This window comes from Crocodylus porosus, unplaced genomic scaffold (assembly GCF_001723895.1).
Source record: "Crocodylus porosus isolate Cpor-Errol unplaced genomic scaffold, CroPor_comp1, whole genome shotgun sequence".
Taxonomy (NCBI): Eukaryota; Metazoa; Chordata; order Crocodylia; family Crocodylidae; genus Crocodylus; species Crocodylus porosus.
The window spans coordinates 11,867,450-11,885,935 of NW_017728926.1; the positions used below are offsets into that span (position 1 = coordinate 11,867,450).

The 18,486-nt window shown below is 49.8% G+C and overlaps 1 protein-coding gene across 3 annotated transcripts in view; it reads left to right on the forward strand.

The window, feature by feature from the left end:
* The window catches only part of PAX7 (paired box 7), a 128,321-nt gene that overhangs the window by 83,074 nt on the left and 26,761 nt on the right, over nucleotides 1–18,486 (forward strand). The window lies entirely within an intron of this gene.

An 18,486-nucleotide genomic window follows, 5' to 3' on the forward strand; every position in this document is an offset into this window, starting at 1 on the left:
TAGCAAAGAATTAGAAAAAAAAAATCTGATGCAAATCACTAGTAGAGAGAAAATTATGTGCAATTACCCAAGCGATACTGGGCAGCCTTGCCCACCCCAACCAACAAGATCTCATTAACAAGCAGAAAATAAGATTGAAATGGTGTGTAAAAGAGCTGAAAAATGAATTTGAATGCTGCATTTGTCCACAATTACCCCCTCGTTCACACATATTTTATTGCAATTTTTTTATTATTCTTAATCTTTCCATCCCTCAAAGCAGATTGGGAACATCCTGGCATTACAGTTGCTGAGGGAGGAAGCATTAAGGATTTCCCGTTTCCCTGAAAGGAGACCCTTCTCCCGCTCGCATGTTAAAGGGTTGGTTTTGGACGGATAAGGATTCATTTCTCGGGCTTATCTTAGTGTAGAAACATGTTCTTTTAATATTCTTTCGCCTCTGATGCTCGTCGGTGCTATCCCACGCCGCCCGTTCTTCCCTGTTTTTCTCCTGATTCCCTTAAGATCCCTTTTCCACCTCTCTCGTCTCATCCCCTTTCTTCACACTGTCTTTCCCCTTCTGTTCTTCCATGCTGCGTGCTAATCTCACCCTTTCCCGTGCTACCCTTCCTTCAGCTCTCTTTTCTACCCCCTTGGAGCTGCACTGCCTTTGCAGCCCCCCTCCCCTCCATCCCTCCAATCCATTACCCAGCTTTGAATCCACTCCGGAGACCCCCTACGCTGCTGTTATGCCCGGCATTTATCTCCTGCGTCTCTGGGGGATCATTTCTCTCCTGGAGTAGCCGAGGTTACTACGATGCACTGGTCATAACACACCTGGCACCGTCCACCAGACCCTTGAAAAGCCCCTCTTTTTTTTTCTTTCTGCATTTTCCCAGCAACAGGAGCATGTGCAAGTCCCATCAAGACCTTGCACTTTTTGGAGCAGGAGTGTGCACGGGTGATAAAATCAACGTCTTTTTTTTTTGACAGCGGGAGGGGAATGGAAGCTCCTATTTTCCTTCTCGGAGAAACGGCTTTACTGAGATCCCGTGGGCGTTTGCCCTTGCTTGGTATCAAATACAGCTCTGTCTCTGTAAACTTTTAACCTACATGGCCCTGGCACGCTGGTATTTTTTTTTCCACTAAAGTTTTTTACCAAACAAAGCCATCTGCTCTTGTCAATTAGACGCCTCGGCTACAGGCAACAGGAAAAGGGGCGAATGGAACATTTTTCTCATGTGAAAATAGACATGTATTTATTTGCCTGATTTCTAATGACTTGGTTTCTAGGGGCAAAAGAAGTGGCAGGGGGGAGAAAGGAATTCACACGTGGCGGGGCTGAGACACTGGTACAGCCCACTGCCGGTTTTCTTTCAATCTTTCCCATACAGTGAAAGCATTTATACTATTTATTTATACATATATCTATACCTATTTATACATAGGTCCATTTGGTGCTATTACATCTTTCCAAGCAATGTATGCGCCTTGCAGTAATGATGGCCCCCAGTCCTGCCAAAAGTTGCACACACAAGTAAAGTTACAGCACACGAACAAATGCAGGCAACAGCATATGCAAGATCTGGCTCGGTACCTCCTCTTGCAAGAAAGTATAGGTATGAAAGTACAGTTGAGATTTCAATAGCTATCTTTGCTACCCAATTCTGATTGGAAATGAATCAGAAACCAATGAGACCTGGGTGCCTAAATCCCATAGGCAGTTTGGAGAATCCCGGAATACATTCCAAATTATGCAGACTACACTTTAAACATTATCTGGATAACGCATATGTACATTCATATGTATGTGTCCTAAGCCCCATTTCTACTGTGCTGGAAGCACAGAGACCTGAATGCCTTACAGTAAATGAGAATCAGCCATGGGTGCATTAGTCAAGATGATCTTGAGATAGACAGGTATTAGGGTCACTGTTTCAGAGAAAAGAGGGCCAGAGTCTGAATCACTGAAGTCAGTGGAAGCTTTTCCATTGACTTGAATAGGCACAGAATTGGTCCCAGGATGCCAGTGTTACATGTAAGCCCACATACCAAATGAATGCAAAATGAAAAACAACCAAGGGAAAAAAGGAACAAGAGAAAGAAAAATGAGGACTGGGAAGGAAGGAAGGAAGGAGGTAAAAACAGAAAGCAGGAATAGAGAGGGGAAAAAAGGAGCAGGTCTTGGGCACACACCTCCTGTGCCCTTAACTGAGCAAAAAATAGAGAGCCTGTAGCTTAATATGCAGAGCTCTGGCTTACACAGATATTCATAAATGGCCTAATGCATTTAAATCATCCCCCATATACTTGTGTTTTAGGAGATGTCCATTTGTGACAGGAAATCGAGGGAAGAGATGCATGATCCTGCAACTACAGCTAGCATGGCATGTGTATGGTCTATAATCCACACTGAAATCTAGGCAAGAACTGCGGTGGTTTTTTTTTTTTTTCTTTTCCCCCTTGTAAGCTGACTTATTCAAAGTCGGTCTCCTCTGGGTTTTGTCTCTTCTCAGCACTGGGGTGGTTAAGAATGATTGAGCCCCTGACTTGGCTGGGAGACACGGACTTGGAGAATTCAAATGTAATCATAAAGAATGATTAATAAGGGAACTCGAGACAAGGCAGGCAGGGCAGATAGAGGAAGAGAAAATGAGAGATTAGCAATTAATACAGAAGCCAGACTGGTGACAGGCATTTTCTGAGCGACCTTTGGAATTCAGAGGCGAGCGTTTTGCAGCGTGCTTTGGAGAGCTGCAATAACCCAGGGACTTGGGAGCTGGTGCCGAGATGGGAAACGAATCAAAGAGACCACAACAGAGAAAGGCAGCCCTGGAATGAGGCATCCAAGATGCAGGGAAGCTAAAAGGGACAAAGCAATAAGATAAATAGACTATATCTATTCCCTTGTGCGTGTTCAGGCTGTGAAAGGAGCCCCACTGGTGGTGCCCTTCCCAGGGGACCTAGTCATATCCCCATCCCACCTCCCCTTGTACAAAGAGGCCCTGATGCCGAGTGCTTGGAAACAGGTGTGCGTGCCCGAGGAGGGAGAGGGCAGCAGGGTTGAGCCCCGGGGTGAGGGCGGTAGGCAGTAGGTGAGGGCGGTGAGTCGTTTTCCCCTCCGAACCCCAAACCTCCTATGCCTTATCAAGTGTCTTTTAACAGTGGATGACCTGAGCCCTTTCCGCAGAGCCTCCAGGTACAGACAAGGGGAGGAAGGACAGGTTAGCGACAGCAGGGCACTGAGACCCCGATATAGGACACGGGTCTGCTCGACTCTGCGCCCCACTCTCCCTGCTTGCAAGCAAGGGGTTGCCCTGCCGTACGTCGCAGATTTGTTGCGACGATTAGTATGTTGACGATTGCGAGTTGTAATGAGGGCCACGTAAGTACCCCTGGCACTTGGTGGCCTCTCGCGGTGATGGCCATGGACATACCCCTCCGGCCCCACTACTCCTGCACTTGTGATGCCCCTCCTCATGGGACACAGCCACATTTGGGTATCCTGGGTGGCAGAGAGCTGCACAAGCCGGGCAGGGGTGGATGTGTGTGGCATCAGGCTTTTGAATGTTAGAAATGGTTGGCATGTTGCGCTCTTCCCGTGGGTGGTTTGGAGGGCCTGGCTGGGTTATCCATCTGAGCATTACAGCAGGGCTGGACATGCGGTGTAGCTCTTCCCATGTTATGGGGGGACTGTGCCAGCATCTGTAGGGCACAGAGGGCAGGGAGGAGGAGTGGTCCAGCTTTCTGAGCATAACCTGGGCAGCCATGCCCAGAGGAGGGCAGGCAGAGGGCCGGGAGGTATCTTTCTGGGTAGCAGAAAGCCCTGCAGCAAGCAGTGTGCATGCAACAGGGCCCCATCCCTGCTCTTCCTCCACACAGGCATGCCAGAGATCAATGGATCAAAAACCCTAGCAGGAGCAGGGGCGGGCAACAAGGAAATGGATCAAAACGTGTGGAAGCTCTCAGCTGCCTCGATAAGCCCCAGCCAGGCCGTAAGCCTATCCGGCACCGAGGAGAAGGGGAAACTTAGCCGCGGAGACTAAGGAATCACAAACCACACAGGGAAAGGGCAGCGAAGGGGGGATCACATCTGGCTAAGCAGCAAGAGGCAGATCCGGGGGGGCGCTCCTGCAGGGAAATGAAAAAGGGTAGGAGGATGCAGCAGCTCCTTGGAGCTCACCCAGCTTCACGAGGCACTGGACGAAGGGCTTGAGAGCCCGAGTGTGGCTCCGATCTCCACCTGGAAACCAGTGCCTGCGGGGAAGGGAGCCCCTTCGCCCGCTAGGCTTGCTCAGGGAGGCACCACCGCAAGGGCGGTGCCCCCCCTCCAGCGTGGGCTGCAGTGCGGGGCTGTGTGCTGCGCCGGCTCCGGCTCCGGCTCCGGCTCCGGCTCGGAGAAGGGATCAGAAGTTGCAGAGCGCGCTGGGCGCCGCGGCTTTGATCCATGTCCCGAGGCCGGCTTGACAGCGGGGAGAGCGCGGAGACACGACGAGGCAGTCAAAGCGATTCCCAACAACTGTCTCCTTGCGATAAGGACGCGCTCTGTGTCTTGGGTGTTTTTTTTTTTTTTTTATTTAATACCTCCGCTCTCCGTTCCCGTAAGAAGCCGAGTTGCTTTCAAGCAGCGGAGGCGGGAGCAGCCGGCTGCACGAGGCCTGGATGGGGCTTCATCTCCTCTCCCCCCAAACACTTTTCACTACCAGACAGAGAAAAGCCCCTCCAAGGTGCAGATCCCCCCTCCACACACCCGCCCTTTCCATGCTGCTGAGTGGGATGAGTTTGCCAGGGCTCAGCCAGCACTGATCCACACCGAGGAGCAGCAGACAGCAGGGCCCAAGCCAGATCCAGCTGCAAAGGCAGCCCCCTGCCTGGCGGGGCTGTCCCGGGATCAGCCCGGGGCTGGAAACCCACCTGCAATTGTCCCACGCTGGGAAGAGTGTGCATGCAGCTACCGCGCTGTGCCCAGCGGGAAGGGGCTGGAGCTGGGCAGGGCAAAACAGAGCCCGGGGAGGGTGGCTCAGGGTGTTTCCCTGCCCTGTAAAGAGAGCTGCTGCTGGGCTGGAGCTGAGCCTGCAAAGACGAGGCTCCCCAGCTCCTGCCGCCGATGGGGTTGGGGTTTCTGAAGGGGGAAACAAGAAGGAGGAGAAGGTAGCAGCAATTCCCAGTATCCCCAGTTGCAAAAGCCTTGGCCAACATCTTCTGCCTTTGCTTTCCGCCACGGATGGCCTCTGGGAGCTCGGCCCGGTTGTGACGCTGGCAGCACTCCTGCACTCTTCGCAATCGCGTCCCCGTCAGCCAAGTATCGCGTCTCTTCCCCAGCTGGGCGCTCACTTAGGCCCCGCTCCTGATCTCGTGTAGCGTGTCGGCTGGCTGCTGCGCTGCGCAGAGCCGCATCCAGCACCGCCGCTCGTTAGCTCTTGGAGCCAAGGGTCTGCGTTCGCTGGTGTTTGTAGGGGGCCTGTCCCCCCTTGGAGCCTCTGGGCACCTTGGTAAGAAAGACAATATCATCTGACAGTTTGGGCCGACCGGTGGCGGGTGAGAAAAAGAGAGTCAGATTTAGACTCGGCTGTTGCCAGAATTTCCAAGGCAACGTCGCAACTGCCTCGCTCTTCCCATCAGCAGAAATCAAAGGTGCTTTACTGTGGAAATCACTTTCGTCACTCCGCTTTACAGACAGAGAAGCTGAGACATGCAGTGCTCTGTGCCCTAGACACATACTGGAGTGAAGTAGGCTTGAAGGAGGCACGGGCAGAACAAGAAGCTAATGCCGCTAAATCACCCCCTTTGAACCTGCCTCTCTGTTCTGGGTTACTCTGATTTGCTGTGTGACTTCAGAGAAGTTTCTTCCCTTCTCTGTGCCTCAGTTACCCACCTTTGAAATGGGTATAATGATACTGCTCTCCCATGAAGCATTCTGAGTGCTGTGGATGGAAAGTGCAACCAAACTGCAGTTAACCATTAGTTACCATGACCTACACTGAATTCCCATGTCTGTCTGCCATGGGCACACGGTGTAAACCTAGGTTTAAATATCTGACATTCATCTGCATCTTAAATATCTTTTTAAAATCTCTCCAGGTCTTCAGAGGTATTTTAGGTGCCTACCTCCCTTTGGCTGAGCCTACATGATCTAGCACCTTAAATCTCCTTTCCAAAAATGGCTTCCCAAGTCCCATAGCCCTCCATTGCAATGCCACCTCCATTGCAATGCCACCTCCATTGCAATGCCACCACGAAGTAACATATATGCTTGAATGCCACCAACTGCCTTTGAATTGAGAGAGAACTTTTAAAAACATTTTGGTGGGCAGCAGGAAGTGCATTTGTATTAGAAACGCTTAAGTCTCTTGAATTGGCAGCACTGGGCTGAATATTGAATCATAGAAAATGAGGGCTGGCAGGGACCTCAGGAGGTCACATCTCATGCAACCCCCGGCTCAAAGCAGGACCAGCCCCAACCACATCGTACCTCCCAGCCAAGGCTTTGTCACCTGGGTCTTAAAAACCTCCAAGGATGGAGATGCTACCACCTCTCTAGGTAACCCTAAATATCTCAGCATCTGCAATGGATGAGATCCAGAAGCAAAAGCACAATGGGAAAGAGCATCCGTTCAAGCTCCAAAACAATATTTGGCTCCAGTCTTTATTAAAGGTTGGAGAACGGGCCTGTGACCAAGGAGGCACCATGTGCCGCAGGGCCAGGCTCTTTGCTGTTGGAGCTCAACATTGCTCCCCTGAAGTTGGTGGAGCTGCATCCATCCAGGACCTGGCCTTGGAAGTCCTGTGGTCTGGCCTCTGGTCTTTGCCCAAATTCACTTTGTGACTTTCAGCAAATCACTTAATCACCTGCTAATGTCCGTGGCAGAGCTGACTGCCAAGCACCTTTGAAAATCAGGTCCATTGCTTAAAGATGAATCTATGGCTGTTAAGTGCCTCATTGTAGGAGACCTGGTTTGAAGACTTAGGGGAAACTTTTCCAAAGAGCCAAAGTCCCATTGAAAATCAACAGGATGTAAGCTTCTAAGTCACTTAGGCATGTATGAAAATTTAGCTCTTCGGTTTCTTATATGTGATGGGTTTCTTGGGTTTCTGGTATTCTTCTCTTGACTAGGATCTCCACAAATGATGACGCACACTCCCTGGGGCTTACAATACACATGCACTTAATGCTTGAGGATGGGAGGCCCATTGTGTCTCTGGGCGCAAGGCAGGCAGGGCTGTGACGATGGACCCTTGAAAATAATGATAAGCAATACTTAACCAGAAGTAGGCTGCTGACTTTTGTGGCCCTTTTTCACGTTAGACCCTAGCCAACGGCAAGATGAGCCACGGGTTCTTGATTCAATTGCACTGAAGGTATAGCCCCTATCTGGGTTTTTTCTTCCAAGTGCCGGCACCTTGGTATTACTGTACACAGAGGGGAATGGGATTAGGGCTGTTTTCTCCTGATGTGCTTACCTGTCTCCACTTCCAAGTTTCTCCGACAGACCCTAGAAGTGGTCTCAGGTGGAAAACCAGGGTATCAAGGGTATTATTCTGACATCCTGGGCCCCAAGCTGCCTAGAACGGAGGTCAGTGCCCCCGGTGTGGCTGAGAGTCAACTCCGCGCTCTTTCAAGACCCAGTCTCTCCCATCTCGTCTCAGGCTTTAAATCTACACTATCTCACAGCCCGACACACACCTGCAGTTCAGCCTGCTGCCTGGCCTTGCTTAGTAATAACATTGCTTTTGTAGCCACCATTGAGCCGTCGGTCATAGAAAGGTCCTGACCTAAGTGATTCTGGAGAGCTACAAGGCTTGTGATCCTAAATCCCTTTGGTGCTTTTGAAAAGCCCACCTTTGATACCCACAGCATCGGCCTTCATGTCCATCTTGCCTTTACCTGCTCAGGGCTGACTAGCGGCGTGCTGTGTTTTCTTCCCAACATCCCCATGTCACTCGAGCAGCTGCCCGACAAAGCCCCCCCAGCCTGCACACGGGACTGCCCTGGCCACCCCCCTGCCCCAACCCCAACCCTGGCCTCTTTCTCTTTGCCCCGCTGCTTCAAACAGGGCTTCAGTCTCTTTCCCTGCTGTTTTCTTGCTTTCCCCTCTTGCTGTATTTCACCTGGGATCTCGGAGCCAAGCCATGGTGAGATGGCTTCTCAAGCAGCCCAAGAGCCGCAGGCTCGTCTAGAGGGCGAGAGGTCACCCGCTAGCAAGTGTTTCTGTTTAGTTCCAGATACCAGCCTGACAGGTGTGCGCCTCTTGATTAATTCCCAGCTCCCCTATGCGTTCCTGGCCCTGCCCGTGCAAACCCAGGCAAAGAAAGAAAAGAAATGGTGTTCAAATGCATTGGGCTGTATCTGTCCTATCTCTTGCAATGGCACCTACTTAGCACAAGAGACTACAACAGGCATCCCTCCCACCAGATGAGCACCTCATTCACACAGAGATGGGCATCATTTGGGATGTTGAACCACTTCATTAGATCCTTTCTACCCATTAGCTCCTGCCCAGCCACCAAGGGAGACAGACGCTGCAGCAGCGTCCAATGGCTCTTTGAGCATCTTATTGAGGCATGAACCAAGGTCCTGGCTTGTCCGTGGGCAGTGGCCTTATTAGAGTATCCTCCCACCTCGAGCTGCAAGGGGCCTGTATCAAGCCTTTCCAAAACTGCGGTGGCTTGTGAGCTCCCCAGAGCAGGGTCCTGGCCTTTTGGTAAGCAGGTATGGTTCTCCGTTGGCACTCAGTAAATAGCCATTGGAAGTCACCGTCTCTTTGTGATCATGAGATAGCATGCGGCTGAATTCTTGGATAAATTCAGTGACCTGCAAGACAGAATTGTCCTTCCCTGGTGAGCTCTTTTGCCCGGTCTCTGGCCCTTGAGCTTGAAGATTAGCTCTTTTGCTTTCACTTTTGCAATGGTTGAGAACCAGGCTGTGAAGAATAAGTCTTCATGCGATGGCTGCTGGTCAAGAAGAGACTGAAGGTGGATGTCAGGAAGGGATTTCTCAGTTGGGGGTGCTGGGGACGTGGACACAGACTGTGGTTCTCTTTCGTTCCCAGATGCATTAGGATGGTCTGCGCATCCACATGTCCTGACCAAAGTCCTGACCCAAGCAGACTACATCATACTCCCCACTCAAACTTTTGTCCACCATCAAGCTGGAGTTCTGCTTTTTTCCAGTCCTGAAAAGTTCTGTGTTTTTTTGTTTCTTGAGAGGGGCATATCCACCCCTGAGCCCCTGTCAACATGGACTAGAAAACCAGGTCTCAGTGCTTTAGTTCAGGATGATGGCCTGCATCTCGGTAAATGTATCCTCGCTGCAGGCAGACCTCAATCCCAGTATGCATCACCACTGATTTCCACTGGACCTGCCTAGAGACCCAGGTTTCCACGCACAACCATCCAGTAATGGGAGCAGGAGCTATCTCTTGCAAATAGACCTGAACTAGAAGCAAAAGTGGGGATGCTCCTAGAGTTTGGGGCATCCCAAATCCGGTTCTGAATCCTTCATGGCTTGGGCCCAGCTCTAAGGAGTCTCTACTTCCCTCTCCAACCGCCTGGCAGATTTCTAGCAGAGACCCCCACTGCACATCTCATGAGAAAGTCTTTGCTCAGAGGGCTTCCAGCCAAGCTGTAGAGGCTCCCAAGGCTTTTTAAGCTACAGCATGTAAACCCAACACACCCCGATTTCATCCTCTTGGAGAAAGCAAGATGCCAGCTGGAGATAAAGAGACCGTCTCACAAGAAGTTAGAGGGGAACTTCAGCGTAGTGATTGTAGCATAGGACCAGAAGCTATGAGATCAGTCTCTTCTGCAAATGGCTTGACCACATGACCTTGGGGTAGCCTCTTAATCTTTCTGTGCCTCAGTTTCCCTGCCTGTACCCTGGAGATAATAGCACGGCCCCATTTCAGAGGAGAGCTGTAAGGGGGCAATCCTGAATGAATGCAGAGACCTGGGATGCAAGGTAGTCGAGGAGGACAAATCCTGAGCCTGCAGGTGCCATGCCCTCCAAACTGGGATCACATCCAGCAGCGCTGTGCGCCTATGGAAGCAGTCAGTGCATTCAGTTTTTTCTGGTTTGCATCTGAATATTTTTCTAAAAAATGCTATTAAAATTTTGCCCCGGTTGCATCTCTTGCTTATTCAAATGCTGTCAATTTTACCGTGGATCTGATATCATCTCCCATCATCTTCCAGCTTCAGTGTTTGGTTTATACAAGGGCGGGGGGGGGACTGCAAGCTAAATAAAAGCCGGTATCTAACAGAATCTCTCCTGGGGATCTCAGTTATAAAAAAAAATAGGAATCATTTTTCTCTTAGCTGGTGTTTGTTAAATGTGCAAGAGCCATAGGCAAATTTTTGCTAATTTTGTGCATGCTTTTATCATACTGGTGATTCACTGGCAGCTTTATCCTCCGATAAGTGGATTAGTTGTTGAGCTAAACAAAAAGGTGTTTGACAACCAGGAAGCTCTAAAGAACATATTTGTTTTCCAAATAATGGAGCTGTGTTTGTTGCTCAGTGCAGTGTGGGATGTTGTAGTGAATTGCATTAGCCAAAAGGAAAGGCCTTGCAGCTTTTTCCCTTACACAAGGCAGTGGTTCAGTAGGAACACCTATCTGTAGCAGGGCTTTTTTTTTTTTATTCGCTTTGGTCGAGTGGTTTAAGCCTGGGGCACTGGAGATTTGGGAGTGGCTAATGAGCTGTGTCGGTGTAATACCCTGGTCTGGTGGGTAAGATCCTGTCTCGTCTGCGGACTGGGCCAGCAAATGTAAGAGCTTCGCTCCAAGGATGACAGGAGCGACGCCCCCAGCTGATGGCCTACGGGTTTCTGCTGCTAGTGCCGATGGACCCAAGCGGTCTCTGTGTTTGGAGCCAGGCTTTGCTGCACGGGGTCATGTCCTGGGTTGCAGGGAGGTGACACAGCTTGGAAAGATCCTCTTTATCCACTCCATTTGGATACCCAAAATGTGCAGAACGGGACACAGGCATGGGCAAGCCAGTCGGCTTGTTTTCCGTTGTACAATTATTATTATCATTATCACTGGCAAAGGGGGGCCCTATACTAAAAGTTTGCCCAGGGCCTCCAGGAGCCTAAGTACAGTACTGCAAATGTGACTGTGTCCCATGAGGAGGTGCATCACAACCACTGGAGCAGCGGGGCTGGAGGGGTATGTCTATGGGCATCCTCATGAGAGGCCGCTAAGTGCCAGGGGTACTTATGTGGCCCTCATTACAACTCACAATGGTTCATGTACTAATCGTCACAATAAACGTGTGACATAGGCAGGGCAACCCCTGATGGGACCCTTGCAGCTAAAGAATACCAACCGAAGGCCTGATGGCTGGCTGGCTGAGTGCCCGGGTGATTCCTAGTCAGGCAGCAATGATGGTTCAAATGCAAGTAAGTTCATTCACATTTATCCGAGCAGCATGTTAGGTGCAGCCCTTAGAGAGCTGCCAAAAGGGCCCTTAAAGCTGCTTCTCTCAGGCTTCCTGGACCTAGTGAGTAGGTTTGCAACAAGCCAAGGTGGAGTACAGTGAGGCTAAGCGTACCTTGGCTTTCGGATGCACACCATGTTGATTAATTTACTCAGTGGTACAAACAGAGTAGACACAGTGCATAGCCTCACCCCAGTGTGAGCTGTTCCTCTCCAGGATGGCACGAGCCTGTGCAACATGAGCCGCAGCTACACGCCAGGGGTATGTTACACCAGTGGGTATTCATCTGTCTGCTTCCCCGCCATCCAGCCCACCCTGGGGCAACCCTTCGCTCAATGCAGAACGGCTCCCCTCCAGCAGCTAACTAGGTGCTGTGCCAGCACCCACCGCAGGAGGCTTGGGAGAACTTGATTGCATGTGCCCTCCCTCCCATGCAATACCTTTGCTGTGGAATAGATCACATCGTGTGTCCACACCCTGCATCTCAGCTGCATGTCTGGTCTCTTTACCAGAGCATCGGAGCATTTCTCCTTGCAACACCTCCTTGAGGAGTGAAGCACTGTCCCCCCTAGTTTACAAAACAAGAGCTATGGCCCATAAAAGCTAAATGATGTGCCCAAGGTCATGTGGGAAATCTGTGGCAGAATACAAACTCAAACCCAAGTCTTCCAGGTCCTAGGGGAGTGCCGCAGCCACTGGGCTAGCCTGCCTCCCCACCTTGCTGTCACCTCAGACGTGAAATGTAAGCAATGTCAGGGAGTCCAAGACTGTGCTCCAGGCTTGAAGATGTAGTTCCTACTGCACCATTTATACTGCCTCTGCACAGGAAAGAGAGAAAATGCCTCATGATTCATTGGTAGAGTCCCCCATCTAAATGCTGGCGCTTGTCAAGGCGGATGGAAGGCATTTGGTGCTGTAGTGGTAAAATTCCCCCGGCCTGTGTTTGGGGCTGGAAGGATGCTGTGCATCACGCACCATGCCAAGCCGCGACTGAGAGGTTGCATGGGGACGCTAATGCCTGGGTGTGAAAGCAAGAGCTGTTTTTCCCTGAATCAATGAGAGGCTGATGCTCTGAGGGGGATTTTCCCTTCTTGGAGGCACTGCTGCCTCTTGACATGGCATCAGATTGAGGGCAAAATGCGCAGAACAGCAGAGGTGCGTCGCACACGTGTTGAAGAAGGGTACCACTCTCCAGGACCCGGAAGAGTGGGGGACATGGTCTCTGAGTTGCTTGTGGGCATTTCTAAGATCAAAACCACAAAACCAGGTATCCTCTGCTGACTCAGCACCTGCTGCATCCTGATGCCAGCTCGGAGATGGGCATTTCCCTGTGCCCCTTTAAAAAATGGACCCCTTCCATATGCATAAAAACCCGGGGCCTGGGCAGATGGCTCCTGTCACTACCCAGCAGCTAAGAGAGATCAAGAGCATATCTAGACCTGCATTTAATGCTGTGTACAGGATGCCCAGGTGGTGAGCCATCAAGCCTCCCCCGTACTTGCACTCAGGTGGTGCAGTTGCCCCTCATGGCCGGTGAGAGTCTCTCGACTGGTGGAAAACAGTGTAGAGACGGAGCAAATTCAGCACAGGGGAGGAAGAGGTGCCGCAAACAGCGTCCTTTGCATGACGGCTGTCGCTCTCCCCGCTCCAGCATAGATGAGATGGGGGGGGGGGCGGAAAAGCCACCGAAATGCGAAAGGTCCCCAGCTGGCTGTTAGCGGCATCTGCACTCGGAGTGCAGACTCCAGCTGAGAGCTATTTCACTATTTATTTACATGTAATTATTGCTATGAGGTGCAGATATTAACACTGTCAAGAGCAATTTGCCCTGACATTTTTCACTTGCTCTGTTCCCTGACGTTTTCTGGGAGGTTTTCTCTCTCTCTCCCTCTCCCTCTCCCCTTTTATTCGCTGCAGCAGCCGCTAACACCACGCCTCGGCTTTGGCACTGCACAGGCCGGCCTTTCTAATCCAGTGCCCTTCGCAACTCATTAAACTTTGAAATTTAATTTTGTCCGGGAGAGACACCAGGGCTCAGGGACCAGGGTCCCCCTCCCTTTCCCGTGCGCTCCCACACCCCGCCGCCCATCCACAGTAGTTCAAGCATTTCCACTATAAACAAACCAAATTTGCCGGTTGCCGCGTTTTCAATTGGAAGGCAATCTCAGGCATTAACCTTTGCTTTCGACGCTGCATTTAAAACACAGAGAAAGGTGCCCAACCATTTATTAGGTAGAGATTTAAAGTGTGCGTGGAAAGGAGTGAGAGCGAGAGAGGGACAGAAACAGAGCGACTGCATTTGGAGGAGGAATATTTTTCACCGGGGTTCATAGCACCGCGGAAATAGCCGGCCGCTTGGAGGTGCGAGCTGTAACTTGTAGCTCGCTTTCCAGCCCCAGCCCCGCCTAATTTCAATAACTAGTAGCTGGTGACACTTTAAATTAAGACTTCCGGCCGCACTCAGGTCCTGATTTAATGAGACAGTTATTGTATGTCACCTAATAAATACCAATTGTGCATTCAAACTTATTTGCTGGGAAGGAGAAACGATGTGACAGCTACATACCCCACTGCAGGCGGCTTCATTCGCAGCCAATATGGTGTTGTAATCACTTGGTATTTGTTTAATATACAATACACCAAATCCTTCCCTGGCACAACTCCACTGCATAGTGCATAGCTCTGCCCCGATGACTCTTTGTCATGTGAAATAAGCCGGAAAGGAAGAGGTGCATATATACCAATACTGAAGCACTGTGCATTAGGAAAATGTCTGCTGTGTGTTCATTTGAGGTAGGAAACACTTGAGGGGGGTTATTAAAGAGCTGTGCAATTGGCTGCCAACCTTCAAGAGGGGCCATTCGTTCTGGGAGCTGCCATGTTTGACACCCCCGATGCCTTATGCCAGGTGGCAACGTCTTGAAGCACCGGGAGTCCTGGAACTGGGCATCCTCAGATGGACTTGGGGGCTGGGCCTGACGGTCTGTAAGGTCCCTTCCAGCCCCTAACACCTATGAAACAATGGAGGATCCTTCAACGGGTGGCAATTTTTGCCAACAGGCCCATGTTAACTCATGACCTTGACAGCTACTGCTGCTCCCTGGGCTCAGCTCAGCTCAGTCCATGGTTGCCCAAGGGGGGCAAGACCAAGCCTTGGGTGTAGTGTTCATATGAGATCCCGTCTCTGGTTTTGCAGAGGAACTTGATGGCTTTTCCTCTTTCTGTTTCCTCTGAGTTTCCTCTCCCCAGATTAAGGAGAGAGAGAGTTGAGGCCCCATGAGACGAGGTTGATCCTCCCTTCATTGAGGGGTCTTGAGGATATCTCCCAGGTGAGGGTCATCCCTCGCAGGGTAGAGATTCCCCATATAGATTTTCAGCTGGATGCACTTGTTCTCTCTTGCCCTTTGGGACCAGGGGCTGGTGGAGAGAAGTAGTCTCAGGAAAGCAGGTGGGTCTCTGGATCTGGGAGTAAAGGAACTTGTCTTTGGGTTTCACTGCACTCTGTCTCCTTGCTACGTGCCAACACCTTGTATTGCAGGTTTTGGAGAGTTTTTTTCTGACCATAGTGGGACCGGCATTGACAGGCTTCATAGCGATGATCATCATGGCAAGAGTGGCCAGAAAGTGAGGGATTATCCTTGGTTACTACAGAGAGGGAGAGTGGGCAGATAGCTAAATAGCATAAAGCAACAACTCAAGGCATCGTCAAGGCCTCATGAGCAGCTCGTCTCTCCCCATGTCATGAGAGTAGCTTTAAAAAAAAACATATATTTGGGGTTCCCTTTGTTTGTTTGCCTTCTGGTTTTCGAGCCCTTCGATTCCCGTTTCAACCAGAAAGGGTAGAAACGTACAGATGTATTTACTTTCAAATAAAGGCTGAGATTCACCAACCCTGTCAAAAGCACCCAACTTGGGCAGCCAGGACGGAAAGGAAAACAACAGGTTACACAACGCTTGCGATTAAGTTACAGTGCCAACATCCCAAAATGAAGGACAACAATTATTTAACCAGAAGACAGGCAATGTCAGGATTCATTTTGCAAGCACAACGAGCTGTTTCTATAGTTTCAGTCAACTGATTTTTCTTTTTATAGGTCTGCTGGAAATAATTTTCAACAATAAAAATGAAGTGATTGCAAATTTATGTGAAGTGTTATGACTCTGGAACTAGAATGAGTAATGTTTCTCAAACTGAGAGACTTCTGGGAAAGGGAGTTGGCAAAACTTCACCCATATGAGTCAGGGCATGAGAGCCAGGGAGTAAAACTGGTAAAAACAGAGACGTGTTTTTCATGAATGATTTGTTACACACTATATACAAGGGTTCCTTTAATAAATCAGTTATAAAGCATTAGAAAATTAGGTTAGTTAAAGTTTCTCCACGGAAACTTTTCAACAAGCAAATGAGGTTTTCAGCTACAAACATGGGGGAAAGTGTATGCAAAAGCTGTAAACTTTTTTGTTGAGAAGTGATTATTTTCCATGGAAAATAATCATTTTCTTATATAAATAATGAGTGGGGATTTTAATAAATGGTTAATCAACTGTTATGGATTATCTAGCAGCACAGTAGGTTGTTTATAACCATGACTTTTCAGCACCTCTAGCACCTTCTGTCGATGTATTCAGATTCGAGCTGGTTGGGGAAGGAGTTTTCTTGTCGTGCAGGGGCCAGTCCAAAGAGTCATGACTAGGATGTTAGTGCTTTCACGATGCAGATATCTCATATAGCGCACATCTCTCGTGTGTTCATGCCTATAACATGCTTACAATGACAGCTGAGAAATGGCAACTGATTTCCATGAGCACTAGGAAAGAAAGCAAAGAGTTTCCTTTCACTTCGAAATTTTCCAGGACTTTTTCATTTGTTTGTCATAAGAATCCAAACTTTTCATCTAGTCTCAGATTAAGAGCTTTTGCTTTGTTTCTGATTTAAAAATTTCGGTTCAATTTGGTTTTGGGGACCCAAAATCTTTTCTGTTTCTGATTTCTTTTCCTCCTTCTCCTGTTCTTCTCCCTTAGGAAAAAAAACAGTTGTGTCTGGTTGAAAAAAACCAGACCAATGGGAATTAAAAAGCTTGATTTTTGTCTAAAAGAAAATCTTCATCTCTGTAGCGGCTACTTACCACGTATTCATGCTTATAAACCCTTTGTAAATTGAACCTTAATGAAATGTGGGATCTTAGAAATCTGAATATGGGAAGAGCAGCACACAGAAACTTGGACTCTCCTGTTCTCTTCCTTTTCCTCCCCCTCTGCTCTTGCACCTTCGGTCCTTCAGTTTGTCTGTCTGTCAAATGGAGTAATTAAAACAAGCCTCACTTTTGTAAACCTCATTAGATCTTCAAACAAAAGCGCTATATGAGTGTAACATTATTGTCTTAATATGACAGCCACATTATGCCACTCACCTCATCCCTGTTTTAAAGCTATGGAGAGCGTGGATTCAAGTGCCAGCTCTATCATAAGTTTCCTGCGCACCCAGGTTATTCAGCTCTCGCTGCCTCGGTTCCTGTCTGTGAAATGGGGATAATAGCACTGCCCCGCCTTGCAGGGGAGGTGGGGTGAGGATAAGCACATTAAAAAAGCGTGAGCTGCTCAAACCCTTTAGTACCAGGTATACAAGCACCCAAGGAAGACCCTGTGCTGCAGAACCGTGATATGGTTTTGCTGTAACAATAGATCGCTTGGGAGATCTGGGTTTTGTGCTCCGGATGAGTTTTGTGATTGGTCCCTTAGATGTTGCCCTGGTACAAAGGATCAGAGAGGCTGTTCGCCTTGGAGCTGCGGCCCTGGGTTCTTGGGCAGCAGGGGTGTCTGTGCTGCCGTTTGCTAGCCATGGTCATTTCTTGGACTGGAAAGCAGTGACACGGGCAGGGATTTTCAAGGCGCCTAAGGGATTGAGATGCTCAAATCCCATTGCATTCCAATGAGACTTAGACGTCTGCAAATCCTAGCTGTAACTCAGACAGACTTCAAGCGCCCAAACCTCTTGGTGCATACATGTCAGTCTGGAGGAAGCCGCTTTCCTCGCCACACGCTGACAGGGTGAGGTTTAACCTGATTAGATGGGGGCTTTGTTGCTGGTGACCCAAATGCAGCGGAAAGGCTCAGAAGCCAGATGGCGAATAAAAGAAATGCCGTCCCTGTTCCTTTCAAGCCACATGATTTTGAAGCCTCTCTCCTGATGGCAGAGGGAGAGGAGGAAGAGCTAGCATGTTTTTTTTGAATACCCAAAGTTAGCAAGACTGAAGCAGCATCTTTCAAATGAGCAGTTGAAGGCCTCCCTACAAACCACTACAAGGACATTCGAAACGTAGCAATGCTGTACCCAGGTTCGCACTCAAGCAGCTGGCCAGAAATGGGGATGGTCCATGAGAGCAGGTCAGCAGCATCATTTCCTTTCCAGTGGGACCGCGTGGCCGACGTCTCTCTGCTTTGTTGAGCAAACGGCCCTCAGCTCTCCCCAGCCCCACCGTCAATGTGGGGTGCAGAGCAGGATGCAGCTAGCTCCTCAGACAGGTGATGCCCCTGCTACACCGCCGGGGTCCCCTGCACTCACCGATCATGAAAGGTTTGCACCCAGAGGGGGAATTTGGCCCGCCGTCTATTAGCCTGGAGCTGCAGCAAGGCATCTCCCCGTTCCCCGGGCTCCACCCTGTCAGGCCAAGCGATGGTGGGGACAGGAGCTAGGGCATGGGGGAAAGAGGAACAGGGAGAGAACGGGTGATAAATATCCATGTTGTCAACAGTGCCGGGACTTAACGTATTGTGAGATATGGCAGCTTGTTTGCACGGGTGTTAATCAGCCTTTCCTGTCCCCTCCTTGTCACTGCCCAGTCCCTGCCACAGCCAATCTGTGTCCTAATCTCCATCAATTAACGATGAACACTCTCTCCCCTCTCCCCCGCCAACACGCGCACCCACCCTGAAGCCTAGGAGTCATCAAGAAGAAACAACCTCCCCCCTCACTTTCCACTAACTCGGCGCGGCCAATTAGGCATCTGACACCCGCACTGGCTGACAAATTGTTTCTGTCATCTGCTTTCTGTCTTTCATTAAACGGGAGGC